Below are 21,198 nucleotides of genomic sequence, written 5' to 3'. Positions count from 1 at the left end.
CAGAGAAAAACACGGAAGACGGTGGGGGGGGGGGGGGCATTCCCTCCCACGGCTTGTAAAGGCAGTCTAGAGGCTAATTAGCCGCTAGGATTGCTTTTACATGAAAGCCGACCGCTGGCTGAAAAGAATGATACCAAGATGATACCTAAACCTGCAGGCATCATTCTGGTATAACCACTCAAAGTTGTGAATGGCGTACCTGAAGACAAAAAAATGGTTAACAATAAAGCACAGTAAACAATAAAGTATAAATAATTACATACCTGAAAAACAAACATGATAAAACATAATAACAATAACAATAACAATAACAACACTGCAGAATAGAATACAGTAAAAAAAGAGCAGAACAATAGAGAGAGAGAATAGAGAGAGAGAACAATAAAACGACAACTATTTTTTTTTATTTTATATATATTTTTTTTTTTTTTACACTTTTTTTGTAACTAACTTTTATAACTGTAACCGGTTCCAGGTTCGGGTCTCTCAAAATGCGATGGCATCTTGGGAGACCCTGTGAAAGTGTGCCTAGTCTGTGCAATGCTGTACCCTACGCTAATACTCAACTAGTGTATGGTAGCGTTCAAAACATTCACCAATGCAAAGACCAGGATTGTCAGGACAGGAGGGACAAAGATAGCGGGTGTCACGCCTATATCCGCGTTTGCTGCAGACACAACATCTTTTTGGGGGGGGTTCGTTGGGTAGGGGTACTCGGGAGCACATAAAAATGCCTCTCATGCAGCCGACTGCATTTCGTTGGGGGATGTGAATGGGGGAAGTACGGGCGCTGCAGAAGCGGTGGGTTCCCAATTAGGATTGGCGAATGCAGCAGGAAGGGCACTATGGGCACGACGGGCCTGTGTTTGTCTTTTTGGTGGCAGCGGGACACTACTTGTGCTTGTCACCTCACCAGCTTGAACTGCACTTATGGGACTCGCCACGTCACCAAGTGTTACTGCAGTGCTGGTTTGACTACGACCGGGGTGTACTAGGCCGCTGGTGCTTGCCAGTTCAATAAAAAGCTTCCAAAAAAACTGTTAGCGATCGCAGGGATCAGGCCTGACTCTGCGAACGCTGCAGTAATGCGTTTAGTGTTTTGTAAGTGACAGTGATCGATCGATACTGCACTTGGGTGGGCTGGACTGGGCCGGGCGGAGGGGCAAAACGCAGGTGCTAGCAGGTATCTGGGTTGATCCCGCTAACACTGCGTTTGTGGGAACCCTAAACTGCTGGGGACGCTAGTATAGATCTGATCTGATCGGATCAGATATTGATCCGTTCAGATACTATACCACTAAAGGAGGCGTATGCTGCGTGCGTGGGTGTTAGCGGTACTGGCGCTAACCTGACGCTGCCTGGGGCCGGTGCTTGCTAGTTCACCAAAATGCTACCAAAAAAACTGTTAGCGATCGCAGGGATCAGGCCTGACTCTGCGAACGCTGCAGTTATGCGTTTAGTGCCTTGTAAGTGTCAGTGATCGATCGATACTGCACTTGGGTGGGCTGGGCTGGGCCGGGCGGAGGGGCACAACGCAGGTGCTAGCAGGTATCTGGGCTGATCCCGCTAACACTGCGTTTTTGGGAACCCTAAACTGCTGGGGACGCTAGTATAGATCTGATCGGATCAGATATTGATCCGATCAGATACTATACCACTAAGGGAGGTGTACGGTGCGTGCGTGGGTGTTAGCGGTACTGGCGCTAACCTGACGCTGCCTGGTGCTTGCTTGCCAGTTCACCAAAATGCTACCAAAAAAACTGTTAGCGATCGCAGGGATCAGGCCTGACTCTGCGAACGCTGCAGTTATGCGTTTAGTGTTTTGTAAGTGACAGTGATCGATCGATACTGCACTTGGGTGGACTGGGCGGAGGGGCAAAACGCAGGTGCTAGCGGGTATCTGGGCTGATCCCGCTAACACTGTGTTTTTGGGAACCCTAAACTGCTGGGGACGCTAGTATAGATCTGATCAGATCAGATATTGATCCATACAGATACTATACCACTAAGGGAGGCGCATGCTGCGTGCGTGGGTGTTAGCGGTACTGGCGCTAATCTGACGCTGCCTGGGGCGACGCATATCACCGCCGGGCGATCAGGGGGCTAAACCTTTATTAGGTAATAAACGGCGGGTGCCCTGACACTATAAAAAATAAACGAACTAACCTGCGTCACCCGTAACGGTTATACGGTGATCAGTGGTGAAAGGGTTAACTAGGGGGCAATCAAGGGGTTAAAACATTTATTAGGTAGTATATGGGGGTCCCTGTCACTATAAAACGCTGACGGCGAACCTAAATATTTACCTCACTAACTAGCGTCACCAGCGACACTAATACAGCGATCAGAAAAATGATCGCTTAGCAACACTGGTGACAGGGGGTGATCAAGGGGTTAAAACTTTATTAGGGGGGTTAGGGGGGTACCCTAGACCTAAAGGGGGGTAATATTCACTGTCCCAACACTGTAACTGTCACAAACTGACACTATGCAGTAATCAGAAAAAAAAAAAAAAAAAAAAAAAAAAAACCTGCTGGTGTCAGTTTGTGACAGGGGGGGGGGGGTGATTGGGGGGGGATCGGGGGGCGATCGGGGGGGGGATCGGGGTGTTTTGTATGCCTGGCATGTTCTACTGTGTGTGTAGTGTTGTGCACTCACATTGATGTCTTCTCCCCTCGGCGCTGGAACGGAAAATACCGAGCCGAGGGGAGATGACATCATTTCCTTTGCTGCTGTTTTGCATACAGCAGCAAAGGAGTGTTCCCATTGGCCGGCGGCGATCGCGAGGGGGGGGCCACGAACGGATGGCCTCCCCCTCATCTCGGATCGCCGGGGAACAGAACGGGACCGCTTCGGGCACCGGGGGGGGGTCCGATCGGACCCCCCACCCGCGAGAGGCAAATCACGTACATGTACGTGATTTTGCCTGCCCGTGCCGCCTTGCCGACGTAAATCGGCGTTAGGCGGTCCTTAAGTGGTTAAAAGCCCTTACATGTTAACAGTTTAGAGTTAAACATGGGCTCTGGCACTAGAATTATTGCTCTCATTCCGAAGTTCACAGGGGACAATGACCTGAGGTCCTGCCCCCCCCTTATGTGAATAAGTATGGGGTACATTGTACCCCTACCCATTCACCAAAAAAGTGTCAAAAAGTAATAAAAACACACACAGTTTTTGACAATTCCTTTCATAAAAAAATAGTGTCCCCCGAAGTAAATTCATCGTTACTCACGCCGCACCCAAGAAATAAAAAAACAAAACGCTCTGCCGTCTATGAAGGCTGACCGGCTACTGCAGGCTCCGCTGTTTGACAGTTCTTATATACTGTAGGTAAGGGGCGGGGCCACCTGACTACCTCACCTGATGGCACCGCCCCCTTCTGACGTCACAGACTGATGCACGGCGGGTCGGAAGCCTCACAAGGTGGCTCCGCCTCTCGCCTATATAGGGGAATATCAGCGGGTGTCAATGGACACATGTCCACTCCATAGAGGAGACTGGAAGGTCTGATCGGGTCTGCCTGAAAAACTGACAGGCAGACCCAATCGGTCCCCTAGTGTGAAAGGGGCCTAAGGCTTGCGGCATGACATTGCATAGGTTAATGCATGACCTCTGCCTTATGCCCCGTACACATGATCAGAAATTCCGCCAGCAAAAGTCGGATGTGAGCTTTTGGTCAGAAATTGCGACCGTGTGTATGCTCCATCGGACTTTTGCTGGCAGAATTCCAGCCAGCAAAAGATTGAGAGCAGGTTCTCTATTTTTCGGTCGGAAAAAGTTCCTATCCGAAAATGCGTTCGTCTGTATGCAATTCGGACGCGCAAAAAATCACACATGCTTGGAAACAATTCGATGCATGCTCGGAAGCATTGAACTTCATTTTCTCGGCTCCTCATAGTGATGTACGTGACCGCGTTCTTGACGGTCGAAAGTTCAGAGAACTTTTGTGTGACGGTGTGTATGCAAGGCAAGCTTGAGCGGAATTCCGTCAGAAAAACCATCCAAGTTTTTTCTGACGGAAACTCTGATCATGTGTATGGGGCATTAAGTGTGGGACCTGACACTTCCTGTGAAGAAATTACAAATCTCACAATCCCTAGGCCTGTAGTGTTGGTGCAGGTGAGAGCTACACAGTACTTAGATCTGACATAGCCACAAACAGGCAGTGCATTCACAGACACCCAGACAGCTCTCCATGCAACTGGAAGATGTTTTGTTATGACATTAGCACTCCCACATTTGTGATGCAACACAGAGCAGATGGCTAGGCATGCATTGGATGCTGTGTGACCTGGAACAGGGACCGGCGTAATCCCTTCAATAACAACATACAGTCATATGCTGCAAAGAGAGACAACGGCTTTTTATGCTCCATGCATGCTGTACACCTTCTTATGGCAGGTGCATGAAGCCTTGTTGGTGGTGTTTTACCTTGCTAGACTTTAAACTGGTTTATGACCAAAAAGCGGGCATTGGGTACTTGGAATTCCATTAAAAACAAAAATGCTCCTTCGTACTGGGGCTGTAGCCACACTGTGATGGTTAAATGCGCATTTAGGTTTAGGGGACCACAAAAAGCAATTTTACCTACCCGATCATTCTCTCCCACATGCTTCTCTGGGTTGGCAGACCAGTCCTCGCAGCCTCTTCTCCGCTATTCTTTGGCAGTTGGATGCACACTGATGTTATCGAGACCAAACTAGAGCCCATATCCCTGCATTGGCCGTGAGGATGCAGAGGGAGTTCACTGCCTAATCATAAAGGAGCGGAGGACCAGGCTGCCGGAGGAGTGGAGAATCAGGTAAATAAAAGTGCTTTCTGCTGCCTCTTAGACGTAAACAGGCATTTAGTCTTTGCATTGGAGGGGCCGCCCTGTTGCAAAGGAGCATTTTTGTTCCCCCGGAGATGGGCTTTAAGCTGTGACAATAACTATTTTTTTGAAAAAGTTACCTGGAGGAAACTTACATCAGTGTGGATGTGCCCTTCTCGGTAGTATTTCTAAAGCCATTTTTTTTTCTTCTATGGATAGTGGATAGAGTAGAAAAGTGGTAGAGCCTTGCTGTCAGAGAGTCAAAATATTCTCTACTTTAGCCAAAACTTGACTTTAGATATACTGTGAGCAGCTCCAACCCCATCCCCTCTAGTTCTGGTCGCAAATTGCTTTCCACACCATTTACCCAATGCAGCAGACTGAGCTATGAGACTAGCTACTTATCTTGTAGTCTTCTAACATCATTCCAGACCCTCACTTTCATGGCTCCAGAGGCCTTTCAGAAAGTAGAACTATGGAGTTTGACACTAGTCATCTTATTGAAACCTGTTGGAGAATCTCCACCATCTATTAGCCTTGCATTCACACCTGAGCAAAGCGTATTTTGGGTAATTCTGAAGATTTGTTTTTTTTTTTTACATGTTTTTGTGCGCACAAGCAAATGTTCTTAAAGTGTCTTACAGGCTTTAGCCAAGCCTTTTTCATGCTTCAGGCATTTGTTTCTGGGACCCAAGGACACAAACACACATTTACAGGCATTCCCAGGAATGCCTGATTAAGTTAAAAGAATAGCTAATGCACTTTTTTGAGTGTAGGCTGTGTAATTAAAAGAGAATGAGCATTTTTCTCCCGTTGGTATCAAACTCCTGCCCAGCTGGCAAAGATTTTAACTGGCGCAGATCCTGAGTGTTGGAGAGGTTTTGGAAAGCTATCTCAAAAGCTATCTCTAACCCAAAAGTTTTGGAAAGCTATCTCACTGTGGATACAAAAGACCACTCTTAAACCAATTTCAATATTTTCCCCTCTACTATCTTTTGCATGACACTCCTCCTTTCCACAAGTCAGATAAAAACAGTGTTACCCTGCATCTTCTAAATGCCACCAAAAGTTTGATAGTCAGGTTTTGGAAGCAGGAACAATGCCCTACAATATTAGAATTGAAGAAAGAAACTGATGAGATAATGGAAGCCAAGAGATGGGCTCTCACAGCTAAGGATCAACAGAATAAATTCCAGGACATTTGGTCTGGCTGGATGTATTATTCATTTAAAGTAGATGGTACTATTTTTTTAAAATTTGCCCACTCCAGCATGACCCCCAAGGCCATCTATTCATCTTCCCCCAAAAGGTCCATGAGGTAGGCTGTTTCTTTTTAACTATTGTGAACTCTCAGGTTGTATTACCTTGGTTTTTAATTGATTTGTTGATTTGATTAGCTTTCTCTCATAATTTCATATCATGTAGGTTTGACCTCTCTACAAGGTTCATTTGTTCAAAACATTCTAATTATTATCTTTCTTTTTTTTTACTTTTTTCCATCGTGTCAATTATGCATTTTACTACCATTGATGTTATGTATTACAGATGGGTGACTTTTGTTAGCTTTGTGTCTATTTTATTTGGTGCACATTGTCTCTCTCTGATGTTAATACCCTAGATATGTTTAATGTGCTATTACAGTACCCAGGCATCTCATTTAATATCATGTGATTGACATGACTTTTCTTTATGATACTTCTTATACTTTAATAAAAATTAACACAACTACAAACAATGGATTCTGCATGTTCTGAACGTAGTCAAACATGGGGAAACACACTACCTCTTTGAGAGGTATGACTGAATACAACATTCATTGGGTATGTAGTACTCACTCTTGGAGGATCCAGTAGAGTAACGGTGGGATACTCCAACAACTTTGAGTAACAAATTGAGGACTCTAATCTTCCCTCTAAGAATCTGAGCACAGTCCTTGCAGCAAATACTGGGATGAGCTATACAAAGACACCATAGATAATGTCCCCTTTTGGCATTGCTAACTCTAGCACAAGAGGGATGGCAGCAACACACAGTCACAGGGATTTCTCACACTGGTTTGTACTCACTAACATCCTTGGATAATTGGGTGCCTCCTCCCAATATCTTCCAAATACCTTGCCTTTGATCCCAGACAAGATCCTCAAAGACAGCCCCTCAGCCAGCTCCAACAGGTTTCAGCAAAATAGGTCCCCCAGCTAGCCCAGCTGGGACCTTGATGAGCAGAAGACTCATGGCAGGCTTTCCCAGAACAGCAGCAGCCCACCAGGCTGGGATCTCATCCTATAGGACAAGAAGCCTTCTGCTCCAAGTCTCAGAGTATTTATGCTCCCTCCCAGCCACCATCTGTGCACCGATCCCCAGGGATTGGCCAGGGCTGAATAAATATTCTGCTTCTGATTTGATTCTCCCAGGTCACTATCTTCCAGAACCTTTCCAGACAGACCGGGGGAATCAGCAACCCTGAAGCTAGTGAAACACAGAACAGACCAAAACATTCACATGCAGCTTAACTGATTATAGTGAACCAGAAACTATGATCTACCTAACCTAGCACCTGTCTAGGAGGGTTCCAAAGTTATATGCGACTTTTTAGACAGAAACATCTAAAATATAGCATATAAGGAAAAATAAATCAAATTTTTATTGTTGCAAAAGTAAAAACATAAAAAAAAACTGTCTGATCTGACAAAAGTATCATTCTTCCCTCTTACATAGGTTCTCCATACTTTACGGAAGACACATATCTTGTAAATTTAGGTTCATGAAAATTTTCCAGCACTATATTAACGAGTCTTCTTCAGGGACAGGAAAACGATCATATATCACATGAGGGAATTAGTACTTATCTGCCAGGTACAGATACCGGAAAATTGTATACTCACCTTTCCGTAATTTTCCTTTCCTGTCGCATCTTCATGGCAGCATACACTTTGGGTTGTGACTCCGCACCCACAACCTGATAGGACCACATAACTGTAAGTTGCAGAGAAGGCCCCCGCCCCAGTATTCTCTGTATAGATACATCACCTCGGAAGGGTGGGCAATTGTATGCTGCCATGAAGATGCGACAGGAAAGGAAAATTACGGAAAGGTGAGTATACAATTTTCCGGTTTCCTGTTGCATCATGGCAGCATACACTTTGGGGAATAACTCGCAGACTGGGTGGGAATGCAAAATAAGTTTATTAAGAAGGAATAGAAGAGTTGGCCTGGATAACGGTTCTTCTGAAATCCACTGTTGATAAGCGAGCGGAATCCACCTTATAATGAGACATGAAGGTGTTTCTGGAAGACCAGGTGGCCGCTCTGCAAATGGTTTCCACCGAGACTCTACAGTAGGCTGCCCAGGAAGTTGCCACTGCCCTGGTGGAATGCGCCTTTAAGCCCTCTTTCTCGAGATGGTGGAAGATTGGTTGAGCAATACTGATCCCTTGGGGGGCGTCCTTTCAACGACCATATGTGCCCGAATCAGATGGTGGCCACCGTCCATGGGTCTTTTATTATTTCCACCCAGACCAGCCTGAATTTCGTGATTCTGGCACCCACAACCGCTGGCTGGGCAGGCGCACCTTCAAAAGAACTTCTGGTCACCCACAGCAGGGGTTTTGGGTTTTTGGAAATTCAGGAAGGACATCTGAGGGTTCTTCCAGCTCCTTCTATATTCCTTTCCAGGCCTATAGGCTTGCATCTCTGTATCTCTCCGGGAGATTGTGCCTGAAGGGAGGCGGTCTCTGCTGTTTCGGTCTTTTATGCGAGGGGATAAGCTCTGACTTTCCGCTGGTTACTTTCGAAATAGCTGAGTCCAACTTCGCCCCAAAGAGGTTTTCCCCGCCATACGGGATTCGGCACCAGTTGGACTTAGAGGCGGGGTCTGCCGCCCAGGGCTTCAGCCATAGTGCCCTTTTGGCCATTACAGAGGCCAGCATGGCCCTTGATGCGGATTTGATTGTGTCCACAGAAGCCTCAGCCACAAAGTCCCCCCCAAGACTAAGTTCTTGCAAAGCTTTGACTATCTGTTCTTGATCTGCCCCCTCAGAGACGAGCTTTACGGTGCTTGAAGACCAGCTGGAGATAGCTCTTCCTACTGCTGTAAGCACCACGGCTGGTCTACAAGAGCCTCTTGCTGATAGGTAGGCCCTTTTGAGGTTGGTGTCAATCTTTCTGTCAAGCACGTCTCTGACTGTCACTGCGTCTTCGATAGGAAGCGTCACATGCCTAGCTAGATGCATCAAGGATGCGTCTACTACTGGGGGGGAAACCAAGGGGTTCAGCTTAGGCTCCTTGAGTGGGTATAATTTGGCAAGTCTATTGGTTAGACTGGTCTTTTTTTTCGGGTTTCTGCCATTCCTCCTTAATTAGCTCATCCAACTCGTCGATGAACGGGAAAGCCTCTGGGTCCCTTTTGAGATTCGGAAAATACTTTCTCTGTTTCTGCTGTGTCTCCTTGGGTTCCTCCCAGTTTATCTCTTCTTTGACCGATTTTACAAAAGGCTCTATCAGCGAAAAATCGAACCCAGCTGCTGTTTCCAGCTCTTCATTGTCAGACGGAGAATCTTGTTCCCTTGATGTACTGGGAGGAGTGGGAGAGGCACTTCTGGCTGTAAATTCTGCATCAGGAGTTGAGACTTGCGGAGTTGAGACACCAGTGGATTCCCTGGTGTCCGGCTCTTTCCTCTTGGTGGCTTCATCTAAGCATCTGTGACAGGCCAGCTTATCTGGGAGGGCGGTGGCCCCGCATACCCAGCAAGCGTTCCCGGCGGGACGGGAGTGATGCACTGATGACTGATGCCTGCATGCAGGGGATCTTCTGCGATAGGAGTGGCTAGGTCTTGAATAGGATCTAGATCAACTTCTTCTGCGACTTCCCCTGTGGCCTGAGCGACTTCTTTCACGACTTGAGCGGCTTCGCCTGTGGCCGGAGCGGCTTCTCCTGTGCGAGGTCTCTCTGCGTCTTGATTTGGACGATCTTGAGGACCTGATAGGGCTGACCAATTTAGGCAGCATTAGTGGAATCCTACTCTGTTTTTCAATCTTCACTACTTACCAAAAGAGTTCCTCCCCTCTTACATATTAGGCTGGCGGTGATCTGCTGGGGCAGCGGCCTCCATAGGGAGAAAGTAGTGGATCACCTAGGAGAGACAGAAAGGTAAGGGACATGCAAAGTAAGGCAGGAAATGGGCATGTGATAGGACAACCACTTACCCAGAAGGAGGGTACACCAGTATCACAGGCAGAGCGAAAAAGGAGCCAACAAGATTCAGGGAGCAGGAGGAGCAGTGAAAAGAATGTTAATGGTTTGTAAAATTGCCGCCGAGATCACGTCCTGCTCGCGCATGCGCAGTAGCGCCATGTGATGCCCGGCGCTATTTTGGAACCTGGAAAAATGAAGAGGACGCCCTGAGGCCACACACTGCGCATGCACAGAAGCGCCAAGGCGCTTGTCGCACGCCAGGGAACCTTACCATGGGTCGACAAGGCACAGGAACCCCAGTGAGTGAAAAAAGAAAGGTTGGAGACCGCTGCAAAACAACTAAGCCTGTTTAAGGCTTATACTGAAGCCGCTGACATACCCCTGAGATCACCAGAGCGGGGTTCCTTCCATCTAGCTCATTTAGAGGCTGTACAGGCAAGGACTTCCACCCAGGGGAGGCTAGAACCTGGCTGGGGCGAAGGGTAAGGGGGTGCTGATCCATTCGGTCCTGACAGGTGAGGAAAAATAAGAGAATACTGGGGCGGGGACCTTCTCTGCAACTTATAGTTATGTGGTCCTATCAGGTTGTGGGGGCGGAGTCACAACCCAAAGTATATGCTGCCATGATGCGACAGGAAAAAAAACATTCCAGGCTATGGACTCAGAAAATGCTTGGACAGGGGCACGAGAGAAGAAGTCCTGGTAGGGACCCAAAAGGCGCTGCAACCAGGGGATGCTATAATACAGTATATAGTGCACACAGGACCACACCGGCCACACTGGGAACCAGTGCGGCTGCTCAAGACGTCAATTTTATTCTATTTTTATCTTTGGAACAATAAAACATTTTTTTTATCCTATATGCTATATTGTAGATATTTGTGCCTAACAAATCCCATAAACCCATATACTGTAAGTTATGAATGCTGCTGCCAGGCTCATCCACTTTACCAACTGCTCAGTGTCTGCTACTCCTCTGTGTCAACTGGTTTCCACTCACCCAACAAATGTAATTCAAAATAATAACAACAACTTACAAAGCCATCCCCAGCTACATCACTAACCTAGTCTCAAAATACCAACCTAATCGTTCTCTTTGTTCCATCCAAGACCTCCTGCTCTCTAGCTCCCTTGTCACCTCCCATTCTTGCCTTCAGGACTTTTTCCGAGCCTCTCCCATCCTATGGAACTCACCACCCCAATCTGTCTGATTATTTCCTACTCTGTTTGCCTTTAGACCAGTGGTTCTCAACCTCTCTAGTGCCGTGACCCGTTGATAAAATTTCCGAAGTTGTGGAGACCCCCAACCGTAAAATTATTTTCATAGCATGGGTTGTCAGCACCCAAGGCAAGGCAAGTAATTTGCGCCCCTAACCCATGGACATTTAGTGCTCCCTGAGTCCCTTCCACTCGTACAGTATTAAAACCCCTTATGGTACATTTTAGGATGTACCACTCTTTCTCTTCCTTTCTTTCCCTTTTATCTCTCTCTATCCTAATCTCTTCTTTTTTTCCCCCATCCCTCTTTCTAGCCATCTTTCTTGTTCTTTCTCTTATTCTTTCTCTCCCTTTTTCTTTGTTCCTCCCCCTTCCATGTATTCTCTATCTTTATTCCTTCTCTTACTCCTTGGTGGGGGGGGGGGAATGGGATGAGTGGCAATGTTGGCGGGGAGTTCTGATCAGCCAACTTAGGTGCTCTTTATCAAGCTCATCTGCTGATCTGAGAACTGTAGTGGAAACTTTTATTGGCAACTATAATCACAGGTAGTGTTACTCACTGAGTCTACGAATTGGTGGTGTCTCGTACGTAGCAGTGACACCTATGCCGAAATCAGGAGATGGGGTCTCCTCCAGGCTGCAGGCTCCAGGGACAGCCCTGCTGGGCGGCCACAAAAAGGCTGGGAGAGCGGTGCGGGCTTCAGAAACAGCCAAGGATTTGGTGACCCCTGGCAAATCATCATTTGACCCCCGAGGGGGTCCCGACCCCTAGGTTGAGAACCACTGCTTTAGACGATGCCTGAAAACCATTCTCTTTAGAGAACCCTATACTGCTTCCACCTAACAACTGTACTTTTATTTTCTCCATTAGCTCAACCCCCACAGTTATCACCTTTTGTATCACTTGACCCTCCCTCCTAGATTGTAAGCTCTAATGAGCAGACCCCTCTGATTCCTCCTGTATTGAATTGGATTGTAAATGTGCTGTCTTCTCTCATGTTGTATAGCGCTGCGCAAACTGTTGGCACTACATAAGTCCTGTATAATAATAATAATAATAATATACCCAATGAACATGGCATTCAGTGATACAACTTTTAGGCCTGTTGGCACACCTAAGTCACATCTCTCTCAGTTTTACGCTCTTTGAGAGGTAACTGAGGCTCTGACAGGTTTACATCAAATCCACAAATCCAGTCTATAAACCGGAAATATGATTTCCTTGAAGCCAATGCAATTTCTAATCAACACCATTCATGTGAACTAATTGTCACATTAATGAAAAAAACAGCAGTCTATTCTCGGCATACACAAGGGAAGCTTCCAAGTGCCATTCAGTGAACATGTGTAAATGATACCCTCTCTGGAACAGAATTGGCTGAATGCTTTGATGTGGTATTTGGCTATAGACGATATGCATGACCAGCAGTTGGAGTCAAATCAGGGCAGAATGCCATTAACAGAATGGTAGTTATTTCATGAATGTTTGTTATAGATAGATGTAATCGACCAGGCACATCAAATCACCATATGTAAATAGTTAGCACTGACACACAACAGAATCATTTAATGTAGATCAACCCCATTCATGTTATAGGACTCTGGCAGATTCTATCACCTACCAACTTTTTATGGAAACATCTCACCAAATGAGGATGTCCACTAGCCAACAGTAACCGATCAGAAATGATCTTAAACGTGATCAAAAGTATCTAAAAGATGACTTCTGAAAGCCATTTTTATGTCATCCAGATATAAGAAATCTGTGTCTTGTGCACCATTGACCCCTCTGTATATGTTAGGCCTTGTTTCTTCATGAAACTTGGTATTATATGCCATAAAATTCCTATTAACTGAACTGATAAAGAGAGGAAATCTGCTAAAATTTGCCTTTATTCGGTTATTTAATATAAATGCACCTGTTGCAGATTTAACTTAGATAAATCCTTCTCAGGCCAGCCTCCAGATCCCCAATTAGCTGGATGCTTGTGTCTCTGTGGGGTCTGGCCTACAAGCCCCTGCTCAGAAGATCCAGAGGAAGGGGGTAACATTCCCCTAAATTAAAATTAAGCTAAAGTAATTTTTTTTTTTTTTTTTTGGAGATGGATTAGAATGCCTGACAGATTTCATTTACTGTCTGTGTCCCCTCTCTGATTCACCCTGTCCATTTGTCCTGTTTACCGTTATCACCGAGAGTGAAAGTGAAAGAAAATCTGTTGTCATTCCGGATATCAGATATACTATACAGTTTGAATACTGTGTTCTCTCCATCTGACTCTTTCTTTCAAAGAGAAGTATGGGTTTTCTTTTTTTTATAATCGTACTTACCTAGGTGGATGCAGCATCGGATCTGTCCCCCAGTGCACCTAACAGAACAAAGCAATCTAACACCGCCGATTGCTCGGTTCTCACAGTTCCCCGAGCAGAGAGCCGGTGACTGTTAGTCACCGGCTCTCTGCCCCCCCTGCTCTCACTGGAAGCTGGAGCGATGGGCTGTGGAGGGGGTGAGAGTGGCTGGCTCATCCTCTCAGCAGCTCTCTGAGAGGCTGAGCCGGGTGCCAGGTCCAGGTTTGTGGGCAGATTCCCAACTCCATTGTCACGATCTTGCCCGAGCCTGCACCGGCTCTGCGATGTCTGCAGGCAGCAGACTTTAATCCGCTGTCTGCTGAAATGGGGTCACAGGAGTGCAGAATGAACTGCACTCCTGTGATCCACAGGAGAAGTACAGCCAAACGAGCTTAGGCTGTACTTCTCCTTTAAGTCTGCCCTACAGACAGAGACAGGGGGCATAGGAAAGAAACATAATAGAAATTAGAGGAGAAAGAAAAGTGACAGCAAAGAAGGAAAGAAAGAAAGAGGCAGGGAGAAAGTAGATAGAACATAAGGAAAGAGATAGAGGAATAGGAAGAATCAAACAATACTGAGAACAAAAAGGGCAACAAAGAAAGGAAATACAGAAAGAAAGAAATAAAGAGTAATGCAGTAAGAAAAGTCAGGTAGCAAGAAGGGAAAGAGATGGAGAGCATGGAAGGATGGAAGTTTAGGAGGTAAAGATGGGGAAGATCAAGTTCAGGAGTTAAATATGGGGAGGGGGGGAGCTAAGGTTTAGGAGGTAAAGATGGGGAGGATCAAGTTCAGGAGTTAAATATGGGGAGGGGGGGAGCTAAGGTTTAGGAGGTAAAGATGGAGTGGGATAAAGTTTGGGAAGTAAAGATGGGGAGATAAAGTTTGGGAGGTGAAGTTGGGGGGATAAAGTTTAGTGGGTAATGATGGGGGGGGGGGGTTTAGGAGGTAAAGATCGGGAGGGATCATGTTAAGGATGTAACGAGCTCAGGAGGAATCAATGACCAGGCTCTAACATTAAAAGGCTGTCAATGCATCTTATTGGTTTAATTACCCTTTTCTGTTAACGCAAGGCATTATTATAGTATTATTATTATTTTTTTAGTATTTTTATAGCACCAACAGTGTGCACATCACTTTGCAATATAAAGGTAGACAGTACAGTTACAATACAATGCAAGAAGGTTGGGAGAGCCCTACTCATAAAAGCTTACAATCTAATATTACTGTTACTATGCATTGTGGCATGCTACAACAGAGGTACATTGCCTTAGCATGTTGTGATGCCATTTGTGTATGTTGTAGTAGTATTTTCATAGTAACATGCGTATTACCACAATGCAGACTGTGGATGTGGCTGGTCACACTGACACCGTGCTTCTACTGCAACAAGCCAGCTTCATGAGTGTGTGTCTCACTTGAAGTTGCAGCTGATTCACTATTCATTTATTTGATTATTAATTGAGACTGGTCTTAGACAGCGCAGTAATCTATTCTTTGACATATCCCTCTAATTTACAGTAAAAACCCACCACCTTGTTTGGACATAATTCAGAATGAGATGTGGTTTTTATGTACAAAATTGAAAGCGGCTCTTCACCCTCTGCAGCATGATCTTCTCTCCACCCCTCGTCTGGTCCTGTACAAGAATAGCGCTCTTCTTTTTTCTTTTTTTTTTTCTTTTTTCTTTACCACTTTTTTAAAAAGAAATTGTCTGTCCCTGCCCTCCCACATGTCATTCGTAGGCGAATGACCCACACTATCCTCCCTTTACCTCCTGGGATATGCACGTCACATATTCCAGGAGGCAAAGCCTTCCATTCAGCAAAGATGGAAGGGACAGGCCTAGCAGGGTGTTATCAAGAGGTGCGCTGGCTGAACCCAGAACAGCCGGCAGCCTCTAGAAGATGTCACAACAAAACATGGTGGCACGGGGCTGAGCACTGAGAAGAGGATTTCTGGGCAAGTATCTGATATAGGCTAAACACAACACCAGCTAAGCAGGGGTTGTTCATAAAAATAAAAAAAGTGTGTGTGTGTGTGTGTGGGGGGGGGGGTGGTAATAGAATACGTCCCTTTTTAACCAATGACACCACCAAGCTTCTAATTCACTCCATGGTCATCTCTCGCCTCGACTACTGCAACTCCCTCCTCATTGGATTACCTTTACATAGACTATCCCCCCTTCAGTCCATAATGAATGCTGCTGCAAGACTCATCCACCTTACCAACCGCTCAGTGTCCTCCACCCCTCTCTGCCAATCCCTGCACTGGCTGCCACTCACCCAATGATTAAAATTCAAAGTACTAACAATTATTTACAAAGCTGTCCACAACTCTGCCCCCAGCTACATTACGAACCTAGTCTCAAAATACCAACCAACCCGCTCTCTTTGGTCCTCCCAAGACCTCCTGCTCTCTAGCTCCCTTGTCACCTCCTCCCATGCTCGCCTCCAGGATTTCTCCAGAGCTTCTCCCAACTATCAGGTCACCTGAGGCCAGGTGACAGATGCACACCGTTGGGATAAGGAGTGCACCGCAAAGGTAGTGGACCCTACGGCTGACTGCTGGGGATGGGAGTCTGGTTGGTAAAGGAAGGCAGGCCCGCTGAAACACCAAGATCGATCCCACAGGGGCTAGAGCGTAAGTTTCCCTAGGGTGCGGAGTCTAGGAGCCAGCAGGTGTTCACCAGAGCCTCTAGTGGAGAGGATGGACTGGGCTGCAACTGGCTCCAGGTCGCGACTCCCAGCTCACGCCCACTGTAGGCTACAGGAGGACAGAGATAGTAAGGGAATAAGCCAAAGGTGGGGGCAACTTGCAGAGAAGGATAAACATAGAACATGCCAAAGGTCAGGGTCACAAGCAGACAGGGATAGTCGAGAACAAGCCAAGATCGGTAACTGGAATCAGACGTAGAAGACACAGCAAGATGCACACGGAAGCTAAACACACAAAGTTGACCAGCAGGGTTGGCTTGCAGTGCACAAAATAATATAGAGTTCTCTGATAGGGGCTGGGGTGGAGCCATGCCAGAGGAGAGATTATAAAAGCAGTCAGGTGAGAGTGACTGGTCTCTAGAGGTGAACACATGGAGGAAAGGTAAGATGACAGACAAACACTACTGTATAACCATGACACCATCCTTTGGAACTTCCTATCCCAATCTGTCTAACTGTCCCCTAATCTATCCATCTTTGGACAATCCCTGAAAACACTTCTCTTTAGAGAAGCTTATCCTGCTTCTAACTAATACACTGTTTTACTTTCTTCATCAGCTCATCCCCCACAGCTATTACCTTTTGTATCAATTGACTCTCCCTCCTAGATTGTAAGCTCTAGCGAGCAGGGCCCCTCTGATTCCTCTTGTACCAAATTGTAATGTGACTGTAATGTCTGCCTTCATTTTGTTAAGCGCTGCGCAAACTGTTGGCGCATATATAAATCCTGTATAATAATAATAATAATAAACTTCAAATTCTGACTTCAATCTTACAAGCTCTCCTAATATCAAATTAATAGAGATGTAATATTTATCTTTCACCACTAGATGTCTCAAGCTGCTGGCCAGTGATCAGATCTCAATGATTACATACATAGGACATAGATTTGTTACAAGATTTGATACAAGCATCATATTTTTATTTTTGATCAGGGGATTAGCAGAGATTTGTGCATGCAGAAAAATGTGCCAATTCCTATATGTACCCTGATTTACAGCTTTATGCAAATAAACAAATGTGTTGCACGACAATTTGTTAAAGAGTAACTCCACTTTTGTTGAGAAAAAAACATTCCCCTCTGGGTGATCTATGTACATTACAAGGATTTTGACAAACTTTTTTGCAGATTCCTACCTTTTGTTATGCTGAAGAAATCCCTGTGTGTTTGTCTGTGTCCATGTGGGAAAGTGAATCTAATAGGAGTGGTTTCGTAATTATTAATCAGCTGTGCACCTGCAGAGCTCTAATGAGGAAAGTTGCTGGGCCTGCATCTCTTTAGACGTGATTTTCTATTGGAAGTATCTCACCAAAAATGACATTATTGTTGCAGGGGATGCCTGAAATCTGGTTTGTATCTTAGGCAGACTTCTGGGAAAATCAGTGAGCCAATCACACAAGCAGGAAATAATGTTTCTGGAAGGCGTTCTGTACACATTTTGTGTACAGAATACCTCCAGGTAGCCATATTGCATTTCATAGAAAATTACAGTGGCTGCAGATTGAAAAGGAAAGGTAATTTTTAATAACATTTCATTATGATATGACTTGAGTTGCAATTGTATATGCAATACTATTATTTTTTTTTATTTGCTATTTTTTTTCCACAAAAGTGGAGTTACCCTTTAAAGCTGAAGCTTAGGCATTTTTTACATAGTTACATAGGACCAACTTGGACTAATGTAAGTGTGTACAGTATGTGCCATACCTGTGTGATCCCAGTGGAAGACTGGAAATCTCTTAGATTGTAAGCTCTAAGGAGCAGGGCCCTCTGATTCCTACTGTATCAAAGTGTATTGTATTTGTACTGTCTACCCTCAAGTTGTAAAGCGCTACGTAAACTGTTGGCTCTATATAAATCCTGTATAATAATAATAATAAAATCACTCTAATAGGCACAATTACTACCATCATTACCGCAAGTTTCTGGGCCCCCCGAGTCGAGCGGCAGCCCTGCCTGCTCCTTACTCAACACAGGAGGTTGTCCACCCAGCATGGGTGTCATTCAGAGAAAATTATTTTCTCAATGACACGGGGCTTGCAGGATTTGACTGAAAGCTTTTGACATGTTGTAAGAGACCTGTAATGTGTTGATATTTGTTATTATTTTCAATGATGGATATTATACAGTACTGTACATACTGTTCATATAACTATATATTTTTTATTGTAGAAATGAATACTCTGATATTCCTCCTGAAGAAGTGGAATTGTCCACGAAACGCATCGAGAGATCTAGAGTCGAATATATTTGATGTACATTTGTAAAGGTGTATTTATTTCGCAACCATAACAATGCCCTAGAAGATGTTGTTTTGAGCCCTATATTGGGTTATTGTAATTTTTTTACAGTATATAGAACTTTTTTTTAGGGATTTGTAACCTTTTAAAACAAATTATTTTGTACTGAATAAAATAGTGTTTTTTTTTTCCATTTCTATTGATGTAGACTACTTCTATACCTTAAAAGTCCCATTTTTTTCCCATTGGTTTTCGGTCTTACACTTCTGATTCTGATTGCAGACTGATGATGGCCATGCATGTATCAATGTAACTGGTAGACAGAACAATCATGTCATAAAAAAAAGTTCTTTTGAAGGTCAACTTAAAGCAGTATTAAACCCAAAACCAAAAAAAATATTTTATTGCAGCTTACCAATCATTAGATGTGGTGGCTGCATTTGTTTTCTTTCATTTGGCTTTTTTTCCAATGCTTTCACCTGGTGTTCTGACCAGTAACACAGCTCCTGACACAACTCTGGATGAAAGAGCACAGATGGCACAGTAGATAGTAACATTGTCAGTCTTGGGGAGGGGATGTTAAATGTATTAGCTGATTTAGATACACTAACAAATTGAAGTCAAACTCCAACCAGGACCGTTTTTAAGGCAGGGGAAAAGGGGCAGCTGCCCTGGGTCTTATCATTGTAGCAAAGCAGCTGCCTCATACTTGCCAAAGATCCCAGTTTAAATCCCCTTATACCTTGAAGTTTTAGTCTCGTGCTGTGTCCCGATATCTCAGTGTGAAGTTCTGTTACTAATGCTGCCCAGCTCTACCATATTGCCATGTACAGATGACTCACCTGTAGACCCTGTGTTTACATGTAAATAACCTGCATTGATATGTAAATAGTGATGGCATTAATATGTAAATAGCCGTGGACTGCATCATTGATATGTAAATATAGTCGGCATCTATATGTATATCATGTCCCCCTGAGATCACATCCACCATCACTTCTGCTGAATGCTGCCCACCGAATAGGTAAAGGGGCATGCTTGAAAGTCCTGCCTACAACTGTGGTCATTAAGCCTAACATCGTGTTCTGCAAAAGTAAGCAAATTGGAGGTGGAACCCTTCTTCAAAATAACATGGTGCCGCACCACCCTGAATTTTGGTGCATGTGAATACGTAGGCAGGCAGTGAGGAGATGATGTGCTGTAACCTTTAGCAACCAATCAGTGAGCAGTAATGCTGTGCACTAACCTCTTGCAACCAATCAGTGAGCAATAATAATGTGCAGTAACCTCTAACAACCAATTAGTGAGTGGTATAGATGTTCAGTAACCTCTAGCAATCAGTGAGCAGTAATAATTTGCAGTAACCTCTAACAACCAATCAACAAGCAGAAGTCATGTGCTGTAACCTCTTGAAAATAACAGTAAGCTATAATATGTGCTGTAACCTCTAGCAACCAGTCAGTAATCGGTAATGATACACTGTAACCTCTGTCAACCAATCGCAATCGCTGCCTGATCTGATCCAGTAAACTGATTTTGAGTCTAGCTGCTATTTATTGTATGTCTCAAAGCATGTGGAGAGCGAAATTGTGTGGAAGAGGGGGCCCAAGAAAATGTTTGCCCAGGGTCCAATCAATATTAAAGACAGCCCTGACTCCAACTCACACTTTATAATCAGTTACAGCATTTTTTTTTCTTTTGGGATAAAGATTTTGCATGAATAAATAAAAGCTGATCATTTTAATCACCCCTGCCAATGTTAAGTGGTTTGTCTCATCCATGTAAACTGATACATTCTACTGGAGAGTTGGAGAGCTTGAGCTTTTAAAAAAAAAAAACAGACTTACTAGCTAGTGCACCAGATAAAAGTAGAAGAAAGAAAGTCTAAAAAGGAAAATGAATGCAGCCATTACATCTAATGCCGAGTACACACGGTCAGACTTTTTGACCAGACTGGTCTGACAGATGCCGACGGACCAAAGCCGGCGGACAATCCGATCATGTGTGGGCTTCACCGGACCTTCAGCGGACTTTTCCAGTCGCAAATCTGACGGACTTTAGATTTGGAACATGCTTCAAATCTTTACGTCGTAACTCCGCCGGACCCAGAAATGTGCTCGTCTGTATGCTAGTCCGACAGACAAAAACCGTCGGACAAAAAACGACGATAGGGCTACGATTGGCTACTCGCAACTTCCTTATTTTACTCCGGTGTATGTCATCACGTACGAATCCGTCGGACTTTGGTGTGATCGTCTGTAGGCAAGTCCGTTCGTTAGAAAGTCCGTCGGAAGTCCGTCGAAAGTCCGCTGGAAAGTTTGTCGGACCAGTCCGGTCGAAAAGTCTGACCGTGTGTACACGGCATAAGAATTGGTAAACTGCAATATAAAAAAATGCTTGCTTTAGGGCTTAGTAATGCTTTAACTGGAATTAGAGATCTGGTTGCTTTAATATCAACTGTTGCTTGTGGCTGCAATGGCTACAGGTTCACTTTAAGATTTAGAAGGTATGCTGATAGGACTGAACAGTTGCAAAGTGTTTCAAAATCCCATCCATCTAAATATTTGGATGGTTCTGATTTAATGTATAAACTTCTATAATCCCCCCATTTTGGCCTTCCCAGTTGTGACAGTGTGGATTATGTCTATTAGTTATTTTGAGTGTAGTAATAGGATATT

General features: G+C 44.8%; 1 long non-coding RNA gene across 1 annotated transcript in view; it reads left to right on the top strand.

Annotated features, from left to right (window-relative positions):
* LOC141133235 (uncharacterized) overlaps positions 1-18,690 on the top strand; it is a 58,511-nt gene extending 39,821 nt beyond the window's left edge. The window contains exon 3 of the long non-coding RNA XR_012243028.1: positions 18,453-18,690. This is a non-coding gene — a long non-coding RNA (uncharacterized lncRNA). The remainder of the gene's footprint in view (positions 1-18,452) is intronic.
* The last annotated feature ends 2,508 nt before the right edge of the window (positions 18,691-21,198 follow it).

Source organism: Aquarana catesbeiana, linkage group LG03 (genome assembly GCF_042186555.1).
Source record: "Aquarana catesbeiana isolate 2022-GZ linkage group LG03, ASM4218655v1, whole genome shotgun sequence".
NCBI lineage: Eukaryota > Metazoa > Chordata > Amphibia > Anura > Ranidae > Aquarana > Aquarana catesbeiana.
Note: the sequence above shows the minus strand (reverse complement) of the source record. Positions and strands in the feature narration are given on the sequence as shown.